Source organism: Mauremys reevesii, linkage group 13 (genome assembly GCF_016161935.1).
Source record: "Mauremys reevesii isolate NIE-2019 linkage group 13, ASM1616193v1, whole genome shotgun sequence".
NCBI classification, from domain to species: domain Eukaryota; kingdom Metazoa; phylum Chordata; order Testudines; family Geoemydidae; genus Mauremys; species Mauremys reevesii.
This window is the reverse complement of record NC_052635.1, coordinates 29,897,387-29,916,925: the sequence shown is the minus strand read 5'-3', so window position 1 is coordinate 29,916,925 and position 19,539 is coordinate 29,897,387.

Sequence of the window (19,539 nt, the reverse complement as noted above, 5' to 3'; positions counted from 1 at the left end):
CTTACCATGCTCCCTGGAGCACCGGTGCTACAGCCGCACTGCCCAGAACAACAGGACAGGCAGTCACACTGCCCGGCTGGAGCCAGCCACACCACCGTGCAGCACAGAGCTCCGGGTCAGGCTGTGGCTCTGCAGCTCTACTTCCCCAGGAACTTGCAGCCCCACCGGCCACAGCATTGCGCTGGCGGCAGGGTGAGCTGAGGTGGTGCGGGAGGGGGAAGAGCAGGTGAGGGGCCAAGGGGGAGCCTCCCGGGGCAGGAGCCCAGGGGCCGGACAGGAGGGTCCCGTGGGCGGGATGTGGCCCGCTGGTCGTAGTTTGCTGACCTCTGCTCTATCCCATTCTCCTGCAATAATCTTACGCTAGCTAGCTCATGTCTAACTGGCCAAATGAAGACACATCACTGTTGCCACAGGAGTTGTGTTCTGCTCAAACTTAAACCAGTTTCCTTTGCCTCCTTACCCTGTGGTAGTTGAAGTCCAACTCAGCAATGATTCAAGGTCCACCACTTGTATAAAATGTAGAAATTAAAGGATAGGCAGCATTATCTCTGGATTTGGGAACTGGACAGTAATTATACCCGGTCAGTGTACTATGGTAGATGTGAGTAAACCCTGACCGGAAACAGGCTTAGTACTAGTGAAACGCCTGCCATTAGGCAGTTATGGTGTGACGCGAATGAAGACCAATGCTTTTGCTCTGGAAATAATTAGAGCTGTGATTGCATTAGCCCATGTAACTCCTCTTTAAAAAAAAAAATATTTGGATGGTCTTTGCTAACTGGGGCCAGCTTCACTCTGATTGTGACTTAAATATTCGTAAAGTTAGAGCCTCCTCTTGCACTAGACCATGCAACATCTGCGGGGGACAAGATTTGGCCATTGTTTTGCCATAACTCACTGCACAGCTGGTTCATAATAGTTCCTTCTGCTGTTATACGAATAAAAACTAGCAGGATCTTATTAAGAGGGATAAGGCAAAGATGCCACATTTATTGTAAATATAATAGTAAAGCAAAAGATAAAAGCAAACAACGTTGTTTTACTACTTATTTCTATCACTACTTATTCCATATACATACACACACACATATATATTCATTCACACGATCATTCATTCAGGTTCTGTATAGATGTTATAGTTACCAGCCTAGATGTTGCTCATGCCTAGTTACTGGCCAGGTATCTTGGTCATGAGGATGGAGCCGAGTCTGTGTCAGATGCATCTGATGCTCCTGGAGGCTGGCAGCAGAACCATAGACTCAAAGTCCTCAGTCTTTAGAGTCCAGTTTTATAGGGATTTTTCCCTATGTTAGTTCATAGGAGTTGCTTCATTTTGCTGTTGCTAAATCAATCAGCAGGTGGCTGGCTTCATGTTGTTAGATGTTTTGTTCTTCCTTCCTTTGAGGTGTGGTGGGTGGATTCCAGTTTGCCCTCCGAGGGTCATCTGGTTGATCCCACTTGACACCTTCTTCAGCCGACACTGAATTCTTTAGGCTGGTAACTCCCTAACCATTCATTCACATACATCTCTATCTGGGGTGTTACCAATTTATGTGAGACTCCCTGTCTTTTAACAATCAAAAGATAAAGTGAGATGAAAACTTACAGAGGGTGGGGGTCTCTATCTATACACTGTAACAGCTACTGTTTTGGCTTACTTAGAGTTAATTAATGTTTAGCAAGTTTTATACCAAGTATCTCTTTGAGCAGGCTTCACACAGACACAGCTGGTGGCTTGCAGGTTAGAGGCTAAATGTTGGGAATCACAAATTTACTTCTAACATAAACCTTAAATTATAAAGTATCAATTAACAATAAATCATTTCTCATATAAACCATGTTTAATATAAACCTTCTTTAATATCCCTACACTGCTATTGTATTCAAAATCATATGGTGAGAGCTGTGAATTTCTTCATTCCAAGACTAGATCAGACTTGGATCAAATATTTAAAAATGGAGGTTCTGACCATACTGCACTAACGATGTGTGTGCAGGAGTTGGGGTGATGCTAAATTTACACTTTACTGTGAGCCCCAGCCCAAAGCTGTTTACAGTTATATATTCCTCCCTCAGGTACATACAGGGTCCTCATTACAATAGTATCTCAGTTCTTTACAGTCTGTGGTGTACTGAGCCTCATCCCATCCCTGTGAGGTGTAGGGAAGTACTACCCTTTTTTACAGACACCAAAGCCCAGATCCTCAAAGATATTTAAATACCTAAATATGTGAGGATTTGGGCTTAAGTCAGGGTCACCTAGGAAGTCTATGTACAGCAGAGAATTAAACCTGTGTCTTGAGTCCCACACCCTAACCACCAGTCAGACCCTCTTTCCTCACTGTAGAACACCACTGAAGTGCAGCTGCTCAGGGTGGAGGGTCTACCAACCAGCCCGCACCACTGTATAGAACAGTGGGGCTTGAGCTATGGAGGATACCAGCTCAAACCCCTAAACTATAGGGTCTTTCCATTCCATACACAGCTGACCAGATCTGTGTAAGGGCTCATCTGAATCCAGTGGCCCTGCTCTAATTTAAGATGCCTCTATGAAACCATTTTATTCAGATGGACAAGCTATTTTCCACATCCCCTTAAGAATTGCTTAGCTGACAGTGAATGCCATATGCCAGGGAGAGCTGATATGATAGACGAGGTAAGAGTCTTTCTGTGTATGTGTGTCATATTTGTATATATAATGTCCATGTACACACACTCATGCACATTCTCCTCTTGCCCCAGTGCCTCTCCCCCGCCAAAAGAAACCCCAAACCCCAAAAACACACCACTAGGCTAGCCCTGGAGACGTGGATTGTGAGTTTATGGTTGTAGGACCATTCTAACATTGCAGTACACAACTGTGCCACTTTGTGGCACCAAAAATTTTCTTGAATATTTGTATTTTGGAATATTACCCTTGTAGCCTTTGATTTTAATTTAAAGTGAATTTAGTAACGTATTACAACACTGTGGGTTTGGCTGTGGTTGCTATAGTTTCAAGCTCAGAATGAAAGTCATCTTAGTGCTATTTGTGTCAGTTTTAGAGTCCCTAGGATCACAAAGACCAAGGATAGTGACCACACAGATTTCACAAGTACAAGGTCTAGTCTGTTTTACAAGTTTATTAACGTTTCAGTTAACGTTATGATTACCCAAGCATAGAGAAATTCTATGAAGACCTATGCACAAGTAACAAATCTGCTCATACTTACATCCTTAACTGTGTTCTAAGGTCTGATGGCTGCCTTGCCAATTGATCAGCAGGAGAGGGATAGGTCCTGCTGAGGTTTTCCCTTAGGGAACTCAATTTTCCCAGTCTGGATATCCTCTTTTTATAATGTGATTCTGAGTATACCTCATTAGCATTGATGCATACAGTGCACTCTGCGCTTAGGGCATGTGTAGAAAAATGTGACTACAAGTATCATGTAAGCAAAAAATTATTAATTAATTTTCACAATACCACCACGAACTTGCAGGTGACTTACACAAGGTCATACTAACTTTTTTGTGCCCCAATTTGCCACTATCTGTAAAACAGGAATAATTTACTTTACAGGAGCCTTGTCAGGCTTAATTCACCCCTTGGACACCGCCAGGAGTTCCATGGATAGAAGGAGCTACAGCAGCGCAAGTGGTTTAGGCCTTGCAATGTATTAGCGAGTGCTTCAGCAGCCTGCTAAGCATACAGTGAACAGGGAATCTTAAACCATTCCTTTACCCCCAAAGACACTGCTGTGAACGTCAGAGAAAAGCTGTGAGGTTTCCCTGCGCTCTTCTTCCCAATCTCCAGCTGCCACGTCGCTTTCAATTTGATTGGGGGATTACAATGACAAGCTAATCTGCCCTTTGGCTCTGCCTGCAGTTGCGACTGGGGGTGCGGGACATTGAGAATGGCAGGCAGCCACACTGACTTGGGGCAAAGTCCCAGGGGAGGAAAGAAACGGGAAGACTCTGGAAGGGGCAGTCCGTAAGAGTATTGTTAGGTCACTTGCGTTCACTTGTCTGTTTTCTCTATGTTCTTCCAATGCAGAAAGCTAGTTTTGAAAGTGTAGCACAGTAGTGCTGCTTTGTTCATCCTGTCCCTATGGTGAGAGCCTGCTGAACGGACAGATCAAAACAGCCCTAACTGCCCCGTTCTCCTAGTAGTAACTTCTTGGCATTGTCAGGTCTTGGCTGGCTAAGTACCCCACCACTCGGCACTGTTGAACTGCACAAGGTCTTGGGGCTTTATTAATGCACCAGCTCCCTAAGTAGAAAGGGAGATTCTGATGAGGAATAATTCAAATTGAAAAACAAACATAACCTCACACCCCAGAAAGGGAAATCCAAGCTGCTTTCATGTGACAAGGCTCTCAGGGGTGTTGCTAACAGTTGAGTTAAAATGGGGCTTTAATGGCAGGTTGGCCAATAAGGGGAGTGTTCTGGAATGGAGGTTGCAGCTGGAGAGATGACTTCATGATTGAAGCAATTGCTTTACACTGTGCCCTGGTGTGACATCAGACCTCCATTTGATTCAAAGGAGTGACAAAGATGTAACAGCAAAACTCGGGCCATGGATTGTATTTTTCTTTCCCTTCCAGCCAGTTAAATTTTCTCTCTATTGCCCCCTGTACTTGTATCTTGCTGTGACTTTTGTGGTCTTGGGGGTCAGGATCAAGGTGAGAGGAGCTTGCATGGCTCCTGGCTGGGTTGATGCTTCAGCCTCCATCTCCTCCACTCCAACGAGCATGAAATTCACCCATGAGTTTTACAGGACAAACTGATTAATTCTGGTCTACTAGATCTTCTCTAAATCTGTCCCTTTTAAGTAGGAGTGTTGCTGAGCCCCGCTTACTGCATCTGCTAAGAGCATTCGCATGTTCAGCTCCTCAGTGAGAACCACTCACCCTGGCAGTCTCGTTCCAGTCTGCTGAGCTGTTTCAGAGAAGCTCAGCCGACATCTGCCCCCAAATGGGGGGAGGGGGTTCAGTATTTTAAAGGTAAATGGACTTGTGCTGAAAGGGGAAAAAAGATCCCTGACTCTCAAACCCCAGCGTGTTATTCCAGAGCGCCAGGTGCCACGAGGGGGGTGCGGTTGTGGAAACATGAATTTCCTATTCTTGTGCTTTGCCCAGCAAAACTGGCATCTCTACCACCAGAGAGAGACTTTCTTGTTAGCCAGTTATGACTAGGGCCCTACCAAATTCACAGTCCATTATGGTCAATTTCACGGTCATTGGATTTTAAAAGTCATAAATTTCATGATTTCAGATATTTAAATCTGAAATTTCACAGTGCTGTAACTGTAGGGGTCCTGACTCAAAAGGAGGTTGCACGGTTATTGTAGGGACATTGTGGCATTGCCACCCTTACTTCTGCGCTGCTGGTGATGGTGGTGCTGCTTTCCGAGCTGGGTGCCCACCTGGTAGCCACCACTCTCCGGCCACCCAGCTTGGAAAGCAGCACAGAAGGAAGGGGGGCAATACTGCAAACTCCCTACAATAACCTTGCGACCTCCTCGCAACCCCCTTTTGGGTTGGGACCCCCACTTTGAGAAACGTTGGTCTCCCCCATGAAATGTGTGTAGTATAAGGTAAAAGTACACAAAAGATCAGATTTCACGGGGGAGACTAGCTTTCACGGTCCATGACGCATTTTTCACGGCCGTGAATTTGGTAGGGCCCTAGCTACGATACAGTGACAACCTTTTGGCCTCCTGAGAGAGGCAGGTTTCATTCCTTGTCAGGATATGCCCATGGCTCCCTCTTTGCCCTTTACTAATAAGCAGAAAAGAGATGCACAGTGGGCACTGGAAAGATACCTTCAAAAAGAGCTGAGGTGCAGTAACTTAGTAAATGGAACTGAACTGAACTCAGGAATGCGGGCTCCATGATCCTGCTAACCAGGCTTGCAGCATAGCCATAGTGTTAACCAATCTTTTAAAAATGCTTTCCTGCTGCTGCTGCAAAAATCACAAGGCATTCCAGAATCCTCAGTGCAATCCGTGATGCTTTCCTGGATATCCCCAGCCAAGCAAGTAGCATTGAGTATCTTGTGAGTGGGGTGAGACTTGCACAAGTATTAGTTGAAGAGCACTGCTGTACATTCCGCCTTAGGAAAGGTGGGACCACTCTGCAGAAACCTGGGCGGAACTCAGGTTCCTTTTCCGCTCTGCCAGTCACCTCTAAGTGTGGTATTTATGCAGAGCTTTGGGGAAAATGAATCAGGGAATTAGAACTTTTGCCCTTCTACAAATCAGCCTCAATAGTACCAAACTGCTGCTGATTTTATGAACTTCACTGTCCCACTTCTAATTCCGTCCTTGCAGGCGTCAAGCACTAGTGGTAGATTTTAGAGGGAGGTTTCAAGTGGCCAAGCATCTGCTAGGTATGTGGCTGGCTTATGTGTTAGCCTGTAATGTAGTTAGTGCAAATGGTCAACTGTATATGTGGCTTCTGCTGTCTGGTACGCTTTCACTCCTCCCCGCCCTGGGATAGGAGTTCAGAATGTAGAGCATGGAGACAATAGTTTTGGCTTTCCTCTGCCCTCATTCTCCCTGTATTTGTGTAACACGCAAATCCCATGCCTAGATTACAAAGAGATCAGGGGAGAAGCAAGCGCATGAAACAAACAGTGAGATTAATTCCTTTAGGATTCAACGTATGTAATCCCCCAAGGCGCATCTGCCAGTCCGAGTGAAGTTTAGCCAAAGCTAGTCTAGCAGCTAGAGAGGAATTTCTGTTGGGATCTCTCTAGCTGGGGGAAGGGTAAGGCAAGTGGGGTGACTGGCTGCAGCTGGCAGAAGGATGTTGTGTGCCTGATTTACACCCACCTATGCTTCATACAGGGTTTCTTTCAACAGTATCCCATCCCACTTGGTCATACATGCAACAGCCTCTCTTCTCCAAACTGCCCAGAGTCCAGCAATTCCATATGCTGTCCTGCCAGCTTAGCCATGGGTTCTGCCCCTCCCAAATCCAGCAGTCCTAAGTGAGACCTCCCCCAACCTCTCAGTATCTCCCTTTACCTTGTAGCAGAGATAGGCAAATCCTCTGGGCTCCTGCAACTGGGGAACCAGTCCCCTTGGGAGATGGGCTGCATTGTGAGGCGAAGAACAGGTCTTTTGATTCTTGATGTTGGTACATTTCCAGTGGGTGGGGTTGGAGCAGATCTCCCTTCTTTGGGGGAGGGGGGGCAGAACAGGACTCCTGGCTCCCTATCAGTACCAGCCTCTGGGATGGGCGGAGCGAGGTATCACACAGAATTGGAAGCAAAATAAACTGCTTGGCTCCTTTGCAGTGCAGCTGCAGCTTGGTCTAATTTCCTCTCCTCCTGGTCTGCTGCTGGAGTGGGGATTCTGGGATAGGTCACGCACGTACCCTGGGGCAATCCAAGAAGGGAGGACCCTTGGTCTAGCAGCCAGGTGCACCCAACAGAGGGATGACACTTCCAAGGAGCAGAGGAGGCCGTAATGTTTTTGGGTGGATTGCAAAGTGGTCTTTTGCGGACTCCCCTTTCCCAACGGCACTAGTTCCTGCCCACCCTGCTCATGTCCCAGTAGACAGGGCTGGCCTAGGGATGAGTTAGGTTTGGGATGTATCCCAAGGCATCATCTCCCTACACAACTCATTTTCCTTTAGAAATGTGAGAGCTGGAGAGAGGTTGCAGTAGCCGTGTTGGTCCTAGGATATTAGAAGAACAAGCTCTCTCACCAACAAGAGTTGGGCCAATAAACGATATTCCCACACACCCCTTGTTGCTCTAGAGTTGGAGAGAGTCTGTTCAGTCCCTGCCCGCCTCCTGCTGCAACAGTGGAACCCAGGCCTCCATTCACACCTAGCAAGCAGCTCATCAGTTAGGTTTTCAAAGCACTTCGCAAGGGAAAGACGTAACAAAGAGCCAAGGGTGTCCTCCACCGGTGCCCAGGGAGTGTTTGAATAGCCGCTTGGGGAACAGTTGGAGCAGAGAGAAATTTCTGCTATGGAAACATGCACAGACTGGCATCCCCGTAGCATGGCCACTGCCCTGTTAAGAGCTGTGGGTGTTTACTGAAGCAATCCCAGGAATTCTGGGGGAGCGTTTGTGGAGGTATCACTGAATTTTGGCCTACAGCTTTTCCCTCAATATTATGAGCAAGGCCCTGTTCCTTTTCCCCACCCTACAAGCATCACTAGCTGATACCTACTAGAGGTGAGAGGTAACTGGAAGTGATTTAGTACAAGTGGCAGCTACAGTTTGGTAATTTCCCCTGCTACTGCTACTGCGGATCGCATCAGGCGCTGCAGCCAGAGTGGGGAGGAGGTTGCTGTGACAGCAAAATTTTTCCTTTTTCACATCTTGAGAAATTTCAGGATGACTCTGCTGCTGACCGAGCCTCCTGGTGCAAGGCAGCAGCACAGCTCCTTCGGCAAACGAGGAGAGGCAGGTGATGGCTAATGAGGGACCTAGTTCCTCAGTGCAGATCTTGGCTCATAGAAGTGTGGTTACGTCGTCTCCTGTGTGACACGTCTTAGGCTGAGTCTACACGTATGGTGGCAGGTAGAGGCTATATACTGTGTGCCCCCCAGCATGGGCTAAATAGTCGTAGAGAGGGTGAAGCCCTGCTTAGGCTAGTGAAGATGCTCCAGAACATTGCAGTATATACCTTACGTGGCTCTCTCCCCTGCCAAGCAGGGCCACTCATAGATACACTGCTAGAACTAGCAGTGTAGTGTCCCCCTGCAGGGAGCATGGATGCAGCCTGCTTTTTAGTGTGGTGGGTAGCTACGTGCACCCTACACACCACCAGCAGAGACAAGGCCTTATGGGCAGCTTCAAGCCCAGAAGGACATTATAGGCAGCACCCCTCTGGTAAGAAGAGCCGTGCTTCATGATAAACTAGCACTCAATTGTTCATATGCCCCATGAGTCTGGGACACTTCCTCATTCACTAAAAACAGAGGAGAGACTCTCCGTGCTCCCAGATTATTTTCTGCCCAGCTGCACTGCACTCTGCCTACTGTATCAGCCCATAGGCCAGATTCGCAGGAGAACTCAGCACTCCTCGACACCAAAATAGGCAGCCAACATTTCAGAGGAGCCCAGCCCAGCAGGTGCTGAGCCTTCTTGAAGAATCTAGCCCCAGTTGAGGATGCTGTGAAGCACTTGTGCTGGCTATCCGGTGCAGATTAAGAATCGAGGCCTTTTTTTTAAATGGCACCTGCAGAAGGCATAGGTTTAAAAAAAAACAACAGCAGCCTGCACCTTACCTAGTGACGTGAGCCTAAACCCTAGTTTATATCCAGGGAGGTTGTGGAATCCCTCTCATTGGAGGCTTTTAAGTACATGTTGGACAAACCCATCAGGAGGGGTCTAGGTTTACTTGGGCCTGCCTCAGTGCAGGGAGCTGGACTAGATGGCCTCTCAAGCTCCCTCCCAGCCCCACCGGTCTAGGATTCCCTAATGTAGTCAGAGGGCAAATGGAAATGGTTGGTGGTTGCTTTGCCAGCCCCTACCCAGGGGTGAATCAATTCCTTACCTCATGTAATTAACCAGTAGTGTTGGTGTTTGTTAGCGCGTAGGCATATATACTTTCGAGAGACACTGACAGCTATGGAGCAGGGAGTCTCAGCTCTGCTTATGCCTAGATTTGCAGAAGTGCACAGCAGCGTCTAGAGACGCCGCCTCACCCTTGAGGCCCGTTAGAGCTGCCGAAGGCTGTTGAAAGCCTGACTCGTAGTGTGAGAGCAAGATTGGCCTCTGCCCTCGTGCAACAGCTCTGGTGGTGCTTGTTAACAGGCAGAGTTAAAAGCTTCCAAAGCAAAATCCGATGACCACACCTAGTGAATTAGACAGCAAAAAAGCCTCCTATCTAACGGTCTAAATGTCTTAGCTTCTGCTGGCCTGGATATGTGCCCCACTTTCTCCCTGTAGTCACACCGCCCTATGCACAATCATTCCAAGAGGGAAAACTGAAGCCAGAAATCCTCTTTAGCTTGAGCAGAAACAAATAAGCCAGTTAAGGAATCAGCCTGTATGTCAGAGGCTTACAGAAGACAGTTGTTGCTGAGAAATATTCCCTTTCATTTTATGAATTGCTTTAACAGGCAATATACTACAAAGCATTAAACATTTAAAAAGACAAGACTGTCTCACTTACCAAACATAACAGATCAGAGAAGCAGCTGGCAGGAGACAGGCAGCCAATGCTTAGAAAATTCATTTTAGCAAACATACCAATTCCTCCATAGTTCACCACTGGGCCTTGTCATCAGTCTGCCCTTAAAGTACACCAGACTTTTCCTACTGGTGTACCTGAGATCAACTGTCGAATCCCTTTGATGTCAATCAGTTCCCTTTTAATTACCCTAATTAAGCAGGCCTGCCACTTATCAGATTGTTGATCAAGTGGATTTTGCTGTCTAGATGATCACATGCCTTCCCACTACCCCCCCACCCTCCAACAGCTAGAGCCTTTTTGCAATAAGGCTTTTGCCAGTTTCTACTTTTTGATTCATTTTCAAAACTCAAAGGCTCCTGGTGCATTTGTACTGACTCGGAGAGGACAGGCTGGCCACCCAGGGTAGAGCTGACCGTGCGGCTGCCAACCAGAAACCAAACTGCCTTTCTCATAACACCATTTTAAAAAGATTACTGGTTTTATGAATAAGCTGGTTTCTGATTACACTTTTTTCCCCACCCCAGAAATGAGCAATGGCTGGTCAGTAACAGTGGAATCTACGAGCGGCTGGAACAGATTGAATGCTGGGCCATTGAGTACAGTACCCGCCCTGAAACCCATAGTACATTAGGCCAGGTGCGCAATGTGCATCAGAGGCAAAATGAGTCTGTGTGCCCCTTCTATGGGGGGCTGGGGGGAGTCTCAAAGTCTTACAAACCTGGGTCAGAATTAGTAGCACCATGTTGTAAGTAGCAAAGAGTCCTGTGGCACCTTATAGGCTGACAGACGTATTGGAGCATGAGCTTTCGTGAGATGCCTGCATCTGACAAAGTGGGTATTCACCCACGAAAGCTCATGCTCCAATACGTCTGTTAGTCTATAAGGTGCCACAGGACTCTTCACTGCATTTACAGATCCAACACGGCTCCCCCTCTGATACGTTACAACATGTAATAAGTGGTGATGCAGAGTCACAGGCTAAGTAATCTGCCCAGGGTCACAGAGTGAATTAGTGATGGAGCCAGGTCTCCTAAGGCCCAGTCCCCTGCTCTAATCATTGGAGTACCCGTCTCTCCATGTGTCATTAGTGCTGATAAAATTACCCAGCCACTTTCGAAACCCTGCCCCATTGGTTGACACAGATACTCTTTGGTGCAGCAGCCCTGGAACAAACCCCATGGTCTAACCGCAGCACTACGTGTGTAGCTTCCTAGTACAGTCCAAGGGGGCCTGACAGAGAGGGGGTCAGTGAAGCACACACCTCCCTTTTCGTACTCAAATCTTGGCCCTGGGGGAGAGGCGGCTGGGGTGTGACGGGAGTCGGGCAGGGAGTGTGTGAGGGGGTGGGGGGAGAGGGCAGGGTCTCTGGGCGGTGGGAGAGCTCTGTGATTGGACCTGGAGGCTCCCAGAGCCTGGGTGAGTAGTCTAACCAGGGGACAAAAGAGTGATTCACCTTTAAGACAGAGCCCTGTTCAAACCCCCCCCCCCCAACGGAGTGTGTGTGTGGGGGGGTCAAGCCAACAGCCCCATGAGGAACCTAACCACTATGCTACGCAGTGGGGCTCACACGCAACACTTGCTTTGGCCCAATTAATAAAGTGGAACAGCGCCAACAGGGCAGCTCCTTTGTGACATCCTGACACCTCAGCAAGTAGCTGGTGGCCTCAAACCACTGTGGCCACCAGCCCACGCACAGCAGGGTACTACAGAAGGCTGAGTGGGTTGGTGGTTACCAGGGGCAGCTCTAGACATTTTGCCGCCCCCAAACACGGCGGCATGCCGCGGGTGTGTGTGTGTGTGTGGGGGGGGGGGGGCGGCGCTCTGCCGGTCACTGGTCCCGCGGCTCCGGTGGACCTCCGGCTCTGGTGGACCTCCCGCAGGCTCCACCGAAGCAAGGCTGCCTGCCTGCCACCCTCCCGGCACCCGGCAGAGCGCGCCCGCGCCCACCCCCCCCACCCCCCCCCCGGCAGTCTGCCGCCCCAAGCACGCGCTTGGTGTGCTGGGGCCTGGAGCCGCCCCTGGTGGTTACCCAATGACTAGTTAATGAAAGTAGCCCAGCATCAACACGACAGACAGAAAGAAACCACTCTGCCAAGCCCGTCTCATCAGGCACCAGGAAGCCTTGACCCAGGGCCACTAACCGCCCAGGGGAGCCCCCCCCAACCCACAGGGTGACAGAGTGCGTTCTACAGTTACATCTCACTTTGGCGCGTTAATTAAAGTGAAGCAGCTTCACCAGGAAAGCCAGGGTGCTCCCGCCCCACACCTCAGCAAACCCTCACCGTCCAGCAGTCAGGGCAGTCCCACGAGAACACTGCTTAAATCCATCTCCGCAAAGAGCAGGAGGCTTGACCCAACCGCTCCCAGAGGCTAGGTGAGTACCCAAAACGCTGGGCTATAGAGGGCTTCTTACACTTTCTGTGGCCCAATTAATATGTAATTCTTTATTAAAGTGAAACAGCTGCCATAAGCCATGACGAACACCCCATCGCAGCAGACCCCTGCTGGCAGTGCTTTGGATACTCACATGAAAGCGTGCAGACCCCCCTAGTCACAGCCCTTCGCACCAAGCAGAGAGGGCACTGACCCAGGGTCTCCCCTCCCCCCAATCTCCCACCCCTAACCGAAGGGAATGGCAGCTAGTGTCACTGTTCAGCATTTTCCCTGGCTGCAGACCAGTAGGAGGGAAGGTGGCAGGGTGCTGGGATGTGCAAGGGTGGGAGTGGAGGCGGCTAATTCCTAAGGTCATAGCCCAGCGCCTGCCAGAAAATGTCAGCAGCTCCCCTCTGCTCCCCACTGGCCTGTCTCCCTGCTCCCAGCCCTGCTGGCATCTCTCTTCCTGCCACAAAGCTCGCCTTCCACAGGCCTCCCCACCCCTTGCTCTCACCACTGTCCCTAGCACCTGTCTCTCCCAGCCCTAGTGGCTCGGTTCCAGCTCTTGGTTGCTCTCCTGTAACATTCCCTCCCCCCCCCACCCGGTTCGTGAGGCAGGATCCAAGCTGCTGTGTCTCTTGCTACAGCCACAAGATTTGCCTCTTCGTGGTGCAAAAGCGATTTCTTGTCTTGTAACTGGCTCCTGGTTTTGACTGACTAGGCCAGTCACCAGCCAGCAGCTGCAATTGACGCAGGATTCCAGGTAGTTAGCCCAGAAACACCATTGACAGAAGCCTCTAAACGCTTCCCCATCGCCCAGCCTTCCCCTAAGGCTGGACTGTCCAGCCCCATGTCCTGTACAGCTGCCCCGCCTTCCCTTTCCATGAACTACCCAGGGAAGCAAGGCCTATAAACAAGCAGCCCCCAGTGCTAGCTGTTACTTCCTCTACAATCATTGCATATTACAGTTCTGTGAGCCACTAACATGTTACAATGGAGGCTTCAGGGAATCCCTGGCTGCCTTTCCAGGGTGAGAATTTTGCTAGGAATAGAATCACAGGGCGTGGGCCAAGCAAGACTAACCCCACCACCAAAGTAAAAGCACCTCTCTCTGTCCCCATCCCCCCAAGCGAGGCAGCTGGAGGCTTTAACCAGTGCCATAAATGCTTCTTCCTTTCTCAGCCGTCTCCCACCTTGGGCTGAACAGAACCCAGCCACTGAAACAGCTAAAGAGAGGGCGAGCGCCCCTGGGCTGCTGGCAAGAGCAGCAGGATCCGGAGCCTTGACTGCATGCAGGGTGCACAGAGCAGAGGAGACGCAGCATAAGGAGGAAAGGGGAAGCCACGATTCTTTGTTTCCGGCAGGGGCCAGGCATGCACTAGGGCTTGCTTGACAGCCTGGTGCAGCCCCCTCGTGGCGTGGTGATAAGATCCCAGCCCTTCCACACTGTGGCCAAAGCAGGCTCAGTGCTGCTAGAGGCTCTCCTGAGGGTTAGCCCAGTTTGAAGCAGGGGAGAACTGCACCAGTGCAAAGAGCAGCTTGGCCCGTGGGCACTAGGGTGTCACATTGGTGCAGTTCCAGTGATGGCTGGGCCTAGAGCTGACGAGGCTCAGACTGCCACCCTGGGGAAGTGGGGATGAGCTACTGGGACATGGATCCTTTCCAATCCGTCTCCATCTCATACATGGGCAGAGTCCACAGCTGCATCCCAGCAAGCACCATCCCCACTGGGAGGAGGGGCTGAGGCGTGTACAGGCTGCAGCGCCTGGACTTCCGTCTTATCCCTAGAAGATGCTCCTCCTGGACCCGGGTAAGGTAGGCTGGTGGGCAGAGTGTGTATCAGCTTGGGGTGCCACTGCCCAGGCTCCCCCCAGCTCTCTAGATGGGTCTCAGACTCAGGTCCCCAGACTGCCACCCAGCTCCTCTCACTAGCCTGAAATTCACGTGGGGGAAATCAAATCTCAAAACTGTTAAAGAAAAAAGCAACAAATAACCAAACTGTGAGTGCAGGGCTCCAACAACAAAGGCAGGCGCCTGCAGCCAGCCCTAGCACACGTGAGGGTATCTCAATGACTGCACATTCTGGTGTCCATAGTGCACATTAGGCTGCGTGCTGCAAACACAAGAAGTTGGAGCGGCAGGGAAGGGGTATCAGGACGAAGAGGCAGGATCTTTGTTTTATTCACACAAAAAAGGCTGCATTGACTGGAAGGAGCCTGCATGGTGCTAAGGAAAGCAGAATGAAAGGCCTTGTCCTGGCATGGGGGTTGGTCCCAATTCCAGCCGTCGGTGTAGATGTGTTCGATTTAATTAAAAAGCTACTGGAGTGGCTCACCGTGTCCATGGAGTTTCCCCGATGGGTGGTTCTACTCCCCCTGCTAGAAGTATTGATGTGGCTGAGAAGGGATGGCAGAGCACACTACACCAGCTAAGCACCCAGCAGGCATCAGAAAAGGTCTGTACAAGTGTCCCCCCCCAGAAAAAACAATCTGTGTCACACAGTAAATCCAGCGGCAGCAGAGCTGGTTGGCTAAAGCATCACAAGGTGAACGGGAGGCAAAACGTTGTGCACGCTGGTGTGAGTGAAACCTAAACAGTGAATCAACCTGGGCTGCACAGTGGGGCAAAACAATGGAGCCTGGTGGTGGGTAAAAGGGCCCACAGAACAACACAAACACCTAATGTTAAAGGACAGCAGAACAGAAAGGAAGTCCAGGCAGTTGGGTGATAGGACACACCTCCTGGAGCAACCGTCTCTGGGCTTGCTGCCTTCATTATCTTGTCAGAAGCTCTATTGTTTTTGCCGCCCCAAGCATGGCAGGCAGGCTGCTTTCAGCGGCATGCCTGCGGGAGGTCTGCCGGTCCCGCGCCTTCGATGTACCCCCTGCTGAATTGCCGCCAAAGCCGTGGGTCCTCCCACAGGCATCCCGCCGAAGGCAGCCTGACTGCCACCTTCACAGCAACCAGCAGGCCGCCCCTCACGGCTTGCCGCCCCAGGCACCCGCTTGCTGTGCTGGTGCCTGGAGCCGCCCCTGGTCAGAAGGTAATTGGATCCCAGGGTTTATTGTACAGTATCGTAGATTAGCTCACAGCCCTCCTGGCCCAGGGTAATCTTGTTACAGGCTTACACAGCCACCTGCGAGTCCCACATCATGAGCACCAGTGGCTGATGGATACACGAGGAGCGAGCCTAGAGTGGGGGAAATGGCAGAGGGGAGCTTTCTCTGCAACATCTTGGCAGACCTGCAGTTTTCACACCAGTCTGATGCATCAGGAGCGTCCAGGGTCTCAGGCACAGAGCACGCTGCTGGGAATGGGCTGCTCTGCACGGAGGGCCACTAGCCTTTTCTACCCTGCACAGACCACGAGTCAGTCACGGCTTCCATGATTTTATGTGACCTCTGCAACTTCAGGCCCGGGTGGCGGGGCTTGGCCTGGCCTGCTGTGATTTATTATTTATTGCCTGCATCCTGTCCCTGACCTCTACTAAAAATACCCCTCACAAAATCTTAGTCTTCGTGATGATCAGTCCCTGGCCACCAGGGGGCAGTAGGGGAGCAAAGAGGGAGCCTGCTATTGCTGACACCTTGGCCCATAACGATAAGGGGATTTTCACAACAAAACAGAGCCCAGGATATGCCGTCTATCATAGGTAAGGTTGCCGATTCTGGTTGGACGTATTCCTGGAGGTTTCATCACATGACAATTTTTAATTAAATATTAATCTTTAATTCCTGGACACACCAGGCCAACCCAGGAGGGTTCACAACCCTAAATTTGTAGACCATAGGTCACCCCTTCAGGTGCATCCACGAGGCACAGGCACCAACCCTTTGCTACAGTGCAAATCCAGGGGACGGTTCAGGATATAAAGATCAGAGCTGAAATACCTAGAATTGCTAGAAATGTAAATGCCATCAGGACTCATCCAGCCTCTGCCTTCCCTGGCATGACCGTAAGTTGCATTGGGCTGATGAAGCTGTTGCATGTGGACAGTAAGGATCATGCAAACCGGGGTCAACTGCAACGTTCATCTGTTTGGAGCAGCACGTGAGCCCAACTGCTGCAAACAGATCAACTTTGCAGTTGACCCCTATTTCTAAAGTCTACCTCATCTCCAGCCCCCTTTTCCATGTTGGGAAAATTCACATGCAGCTGTGATCAGACTAGTGTGAATCTTGTTATCTGGCAGGACAAACGCACTAGATACAAGAGTTAATGTAGTAAGATAAGTAGCACAGATCTGCTCCCAGCACAGCCTATACCATGCGTACATTACTTTAACATCCACACCTGACTTGCTGTCTTCATTCAGCAGTCTTGTTGGGGTCCTGCAGGGAGCAGCAGCTGGAGGTGAGCTGCAAACCAATCATGCCTTCAACTGAATTCTATTGTGGCACGGCCAGCAGGACAGCCTACACTCTCACACTGAAACAGTAATGCAGATGGGAGGAGATGCTAAAATAAGCAGCAAGAGCCTCTGGCACAGAGCACATCAAGCATGTTGTGTTTATTTTAAAGGAAAACCAGCTCCATCCAAGTGTGTCAGGGGAGGGAAGATTCCCCGATGAAGCTCCAGCTTCTTCCCAAAGCTTCAGTACACACCCCTGTCCCAGTACCAGCTGGGAGAGCTGTAAATCAGTGAGGGCTGTGATTATCTGCGGGCTGTGCATCCAGGATGAAGCAGCTACTCGTGTTAAGGCCCAGCTCCAACCTGCATTAACTAACATTTAGAGGACATATAAAGAAACCAAATTTTGTAGGACCAGTGCTAGTCAGCCCCTCTCCTTTTTCCTGGGGAGCAGCAAAAGGAATTGAGATTCAGTTTGCCGGTAGTTCCAGCTGCTTTAATATTTGTACACAATAACCCTGCTCTGCCACCAGTCGACTCCAGAGACTTCACATTACCCTACCCGAGGAGCTTGTCTATTCTATGACAGAGCAGAGGTTCATTTTTTGCAGGCCTTCTGGAAGCCCGTTCCCAGCAGGGCAGAGGGATTCACTAAAGCTGTGCAGGCCCTGAGATGTTCATTGGCAAGGAAGGAGTTCTTGGCTCAGCAGGCTGTGATGGATTCGATACAGCTGAGTGTCGCTGGCTAGAGACATGCTGTTGAGAAGGGCACTGACTAAAGCTAATAGTCTGATGGGCCTTGCTAATACAATGCCTGGTAGAACTTGCTGCCTTGATACAATCTGAAAATTTAAGTTGATGGATTGGGGAGGAAAAATGAGGTTAGGTAAGGAGAGAGCCAGCTACCCAAGTAGTGTAAAGCATCCTAGCGCCACTGAAGTCAATAATCGGTATGCCAGTGAGTGCCAGCTGAAGTCTGGCCCGAGATCTGTAAGAGGTGCTCAGCTATTGCAGGTTGGAGCTCATGCTTGTTTCAGGACGTGCATTGGCACAGAAAGCTACGCACTGCTGCACACACAAGAAGCCAATCTTTTCATTCATACACAAGATACAAGTTTTCTGGTGAGGTGTGTATGTTTAATCAGACAAACTGCAAAATATTTACACCAATATCAGAGTTTCAAAGAATCCCCACCTCCCACTCCACAAATCTGGGGACTTTAGGTTTTTCCAAAAAGTTTTTTTATAAAAAAAAACGAGGGGGGTGGATTAGATAGTTAGATACTCAAAAGGCAGTGGGGTGGGGAGCAGGGAAGAGAGGCAGATCACCACATTCTCTGCATAGTCAGCAGCCGGAAATTTTACAAAACACTTAACAAGTTACAATAACAGAAGAATACCTTATACGGTGTTATTTATTTCCCTGAATCAATGCCAAAGAGCATCAGACTCACTAGGTAAAGAGATTCCTCTTTAGTTTATTGGCTTAAAAAATAAAATTGGCAAAACACACAGTCTGTCCATCCTGCTGCCTGCAGGGTATTAGTCAGTTCCAATGCCAGTATCCATCCCTAAGACATAACAGACCCTAGGTTCTCTCGTGTCCACACACAGGAGGATCACCCTGCTCTACCACACTCTAGATCATGCACAATGAAGAGGGGTTTACTCTGAACCTGGGACAAAAAAGAATTCAAAGAATCCTGCTCTAGTCTTCTTCAAAGCTTGCCAAAGACAGGGAACGAGAGCATCCCGTGTTCACTTAAATAATTAATAGTCATTATTGCTACACCAGCTGTAGTAAAATCAGACAGAGCTGGAAACAATCCGTGTTTAAGTCATTCTGATCCCCCATCTTCCTTTGAAAAATGTACATACTGAAAAGAATTTTTTTTTTTAAATATGTACATCTTCCATTGCCGCCTCCTCTCCAGCTCCCGTCAGCCTGCTGTTCTTCAGCATATTCCAATTTTTGTTTCTGAAGCAACAATTTCTCCTTAATGGTAGGTGTTTAAAGATATATCATGTAAATTATACAAGCATCACTGGCACAACACACACTTAATGCCCCCCCCCCCCACACTTTCTCTGCATGTTAGAAACCTTACCAAAAAAAAAAGGGGGGGGGAGGAATCTGATCTCACTAGTAATTAGGATTTCTCCACAACTGCTCAACATATGCAAAAAGACACAGAACATGAAAAAGGGACCCAGAGTCCCTGCTCATGAATGAAGAAATCTAGACACAGCAACTTTTATGCTGTGCAGAAGGACCTTTTAGTCCAAAATTTACTTAAAAGAATACAGAAAATTAACATTCTAACCAAGAAAGGTAGGAACTTTTCTTGGAGATGAGTGGAAACTCAACCTTTTAGAGAGAAAGAAAAACAGTTTTAATAAATAAGAGATGCAGGGCTGGGTTTGTGTTTTCATCAGTCCCATTCTCCCTGAGCTCCTGGGGGGAGGAATGCCTAAAAGGAAGATTCTCATTTGGGTCCCAGCAGCTCTGGGAGAAAATGAACTATCCCTCCCACCATGCCCAGGTTGGGAAGAGAATGCCAGTAAAGCTCAATTTCTAGCCACTTTTGAGGGGATAGGTTGGGAAGACAATTACCTCATCCTTCTGCACCTGCTTCTCCCCTGCTGGACGGGGAGGGTTTTATTCTGAGAGGCC